This window comes from Sturnira hondurensis, unplaced genomic scaffold (genome assembly GCF_014824575.4).
Source record: "Sturnira hondurensis isolate 20B ecotype Veracruz unplaced genomic scaffold, ASM1482457v3 Scaffold0008908, whole genome shotgun sequence".
Taxonomy (NCBI): domain Eukaryota; kingdom Metazoa; phylum Chordata; class Mammalia; order Chiroptera; family Phyllostomidae; genus Sturnira; species Sturnira hondurensis.
In genome coordinates, this window is record NW_028081539.1 from 1,356,193 (window position 1) to 1,360,729 (window position 4,537).

Sequence of the window (4,537 nt, forward strand, 5' to 3'; positions counted from 1 at the left end):
CCGAAAACTCTGCAGCTCCAAGGCAGCCTAGATATCCTAAGAGCGTTGCCAGGAGAAACAAGCTTGATTACTATGCTATCATCAAGTTCCCCTGACTACCAAGTCAGCCATGAAGAAGACAGGAGACGACAGTCCCCTTGTGTTCATTGTGGATGTCAAGGCCAACAAGCACCAGGACTGTGAAGAAGCTCTGTGACATTGACTTGTCCAGGTCAGGCCTGATGGAGAGAAGAGGGCATATGTTCGTCTGGCTCCTTACTAGGATACTTCAGGTGTTGCCAACAAAGCTTCCTTTGCTGTGAAACTCCTTCAGCTCAAATCCAGGGTACAAATGATGTGTCTATTAGTGACCAAAGCCTGACTTTTGCTGATAAGTCTTAACTGATTGACTGAAACCTTCTCCTTAATAGGCCCTACTTTATGCCCACCTTTTGTTTTTTAACCATGACACTCCAGCTTAATCTTCACATTTCAACTTTTTTAAAATTGTTGTTCGAGTACAGTTGTCTCCATTTTCCTGCCACCACTTTCCCCCTCCGCACCCACTCCCACCTCCCACCTTCAATGCTTCCCCACTTTGGCTGTGTCCATGGGTCCTTTATACATGTTCCTTGAAGACCCTTCCCCTTCTTTCTGCTGTTATCCCTCTCACCCCTCTCCTCCGATTACTGTCAGTTTGTTCTTTATTTCCATGTCTCTGGTTAAAGTTTACATGCTTTTTTGTTTCTGTGATTAGGTTCTACTTATAGGAGAGATCATATGGTGTTTGTCTTTCATCGCCTGGCTTATTATAAAGCTTCTTTCTTCAGGTTGAGATCATCTGAACTGAGTCCAGCTGGCTAATTATAAATAATTATATACGAATTTTATACTGTAAAAAATTAATTATCACAGGAAAATTTTCAAGTACTAGTTTAAATGGATAAAAATAATTAAGGGATTTTATTGAAATAGACTATATAAGGAAAATAAACATTTTTTTCTTCTGATCTGTTCATGAAACCCTAGATTCCTTTAGTTTGAGTAGTATGTTACAATTTTGATACTTTTTATGGCAATCATTTGTATGATGACAAGAATTAAATACTTTTTACCATAAAGATATATAATGTCAGTATCTATAATTGCCAGAATTAAAAATATCCCCTGTTCAAAAGTTGGTTTTCATCTTGTATTGGTTTTCTATTTTTACATGTATTAGGGGAAAAAAGCATGCAATTATATCTTTTTTGAACAATCTAACTGAACATTAGTTTATTTATTAGTGTTAATAGAGGTTATTATTTCTGTAATTTTAATAAAAGATTATCACAGAGTCCTACAAAAGTAACTCAAATAGCTTGAATATTCAGAGCATATAGTACAAATAATTACATTGCTTGAAAGATCCATCTTCAGATAATAAGTAGGAAAATAGAAGTCTAAGGCAGAGATCAAGAGAAATGATCCCTTACAGTGTTCATCTCTTAAACACCTAGAAGTCTTTCTCTTTTAAAGGACAAGTGGGTTATAGGGCCCTCTGGAAATCACCAGGCTGATAAGCATTTGGATTTCTCAATCTTTGTAATGAGACTGTAACTGTAGGTATGGGATCAACATGGCCTTGTAAGTTTTAAAGTGTTCTCAATGAAATAAAAATGACTTTATTGATACCCTCTAAATTCTACTATATAGGATCCGAGCCTTGAACTCCCAGTCAAAGCTTGCTCTCCCACTCCTGTTTCATATAGAACTATTGACTTTTCTTTTAATAGGTGCAAGAAAAGGTCACTTGTTAATTCAAACAAGCAATTGTAATTGATTTTGAGAGGGTATAAATTTATGTTCACCTCATGTGTTTTAAGTGAACAAGAAGAGGCTAGGAGAAAAAAGGTGGAATATGGCAATAAGTTACTGTAAGTGTAGGTTAGTGAATGTAGAGTATATTTTCCATTTATTCACGTGTTCCACATTTTTGAAGGCCTACTGTGTAACAAGTTATATACTATGCAGGGGAAATAGAATGAAAAGTAAGACACAATACCTGCCTGTAAGGAGCATGTTTGCAAAGGATTCATGGGGGCAGGGAGTCAAGGATGAGTTCACTTATTAAATAGTGGGTAGTTTAAAAGAGAAATGTTTGTATCAGTGGAATACTATGCATTGTTTACATACAGCATAACTTTTGGGTTATATGATCTCGCCCTGTACTTGCCTTGAGCTATTTTGGGATTCTGAATTGTAGGTAACTGACACGTAGATTCTGTCCTGTCTGGTAGTGGTGCAAATGACTTCCTATCTGGACAGTCCCCTTACTGCCATCCCCATATTTTCCTCAATTTGGGCCATTTTTGCCCCTATTTGCACATTTATTTCAAAATACCTTTATGCTCTATAATTTTTACCTTTTGTGAACTGATATTATATATATATACACACACACAGAGTCTGCCAGTTCTGGTTCCCTTGTGAGAAAAATAAAATCTTTAATATGGGTTCTTTTTTTATATCTCTACAAGAGTCACAATTTTATCTTATTTTGAAAACTGCTTTGAATAGGATATATAGTTGGATGGATGAGAGTTTAGATATTAGAACTTAGTTGGTAGAAGTCACCTGAATTTATTGAAGCAGATGAGATATCCCAAGTGAAAGGGATATGAAGAGAAAAGAAGTTGAATAAAGAATCTCAAGGAAGGCTAAAATTTAAGAAGTGAGATTTTGGAAAGATGCCCTTATACATATCAAATATTTTTCCCACTTGAATTCTACTAAAACAAATATAATTTTTACTTCTCAATTCAGTTTAAGTTTTCTGGAATAGAAACATGTAGAATACATCGTTATAATTATTTATTTATTAACTTTTTATTTTCTGTTTATTGAATTTATTGGGGTGACACTGGTTAACATTATTTAGGTTTCAGGTGCATAATTTCACAACACATCATCTATATACTGTATTGTGTGTTCACCACCCTAACTCAAGTCTCCTTCCATCAGCATTTCTACCTTCCATCATCCTCCTCAGCCCTACAATCACCACACTGTCGTCCATGATTTTTTTCTTTTATGCTCGATTCCTTGACACCCCTACCCAACTCCCTTTCCAGTTTAGATGTTTTTTATTTCTTTTTGTTTTCTGATTTCTGTGGATAGGACTTCCAGTACTATGTTGAATAAGAAAGGTGAAAGCAGACATCCGTGTCTTGTTCCAGATCTTAACCCAGATGTTTGTAGTTTTTGCCCATTGAGTATGATGCTGACTGTGGGTCTGTCATATATAACCTTTATTATATTGAGGTGTGTTCCTTCTATTCCTACTTTGCTGACAGGTTTTATCATTAGTGGGTGTTGTATTTTATCAAATTTATCTCCTGCATCTATTAATATGATAATATGGTTTTTGTTAATTTTTTTATGTGGTTATCACATTTATTGATTTGCAGATATTGTACCAATCTTGTATTTACCCCCAAATCCCACCTGACTGTAGGGTATTGTAACAGGGTGCAGCCAAGAGGTGGGGCCCAGAAAAGGATTTGGGGTGGGGTCCAGAGCTCAGGGTGTCCAGGAATAATTAAGATGTCCTCACCCCCCTCCCCAGGTGTCAGTTGGGGGAAGGGACACATGGAGCAGGGCCATTGAGAGTTGTTTTGCATAGCAACAGTTTCACAGCTAACCTCTAGAATGGTAATTTAACATATCTATAACCTTTAACTGGTTTCATAGATATGCTAAATAGCTGTGGCCATGCTCTGAGCCAGGGAGAAGGGAGTGGCTTCTACCCAGGATGTAATAACTGGGGGCTGGTTCCTGAGTTACAGTGCCTGCATGAGAGCTTGGAACTGATTGGCTCCAGACATGGGACCATACCTGCCCAGACTAACAATGGCAGCCCAGTAAACTTGTAATAATACAGAAATACTGGCAGGTGTAACTGATTGTGGGAGGAGTCAGAAATGGGGCTGCAAAGCAGGATTGGCACAGGGATTTAAACCCAGACGCGGCAGCCATTAGGGAGAGATACACATGGTTTCAGCAGACTAAGGGTTCCCTCTTGCCCAGGTGAAAGGAGAAAGCCATGTGGTTTTGGCACAGTGCAGACACCCTCTTTCCCAGGTGAAAGGGAAAACTATGCAGCTTTGCCAGAATGGAGATCCCTGTGGCATGGTGAAGAAGAAAGACACCCGCTTTTGGTGGAGTGAGCACCCCTGCAGCTTTGGTAGAAGAGGCCCACGTGGCTTTGGGGGGCTCCCTTTGGCCAAGTGGCCTGGAAAGCGGGAGAGACTTTGACTAGAACTTGGTACAAAGAACTCTTGCCAGTGGAAGGTGCCATGTGACTTTGGATTAATCGGAGATCCTGCCTGGACAGCGACACAGCTCACAGTGCCAGGGTCCTGAAACACAGACACATGCCTCTTTTCCTGATTGACGGTACCCAGAGTTGGGACAGTGGGGGAAGGGAATGTTGTGTGTGTGTGTGTTTGTGTGTGTGTAGGTGTATACCCTAAAAGACTTTGATATTTTAATGGAGGCGTTAGGCCTGAATAGCATT

General features: G+C 38.9%; 1 non-coding gene across 1 annotated transcript; it reads left to right on the top strand.

Annotated features, from left to right (window-relative positions):
• The first annotated feature begins 324 nt into the window (after positions 1-324).
• LOC118993840 (small nucleolar RNA Z17) lies at positions 325-396 on the top strand. The gene has a single exon (XR_005067954.1). It is a non-coding gene; the product is annotated as a small nucleolar RNA Z17 (small nucleolar RNA).
• The last annotated feature ends 4,141 nt before the right edge of the window (positions 397-4,537 follow it).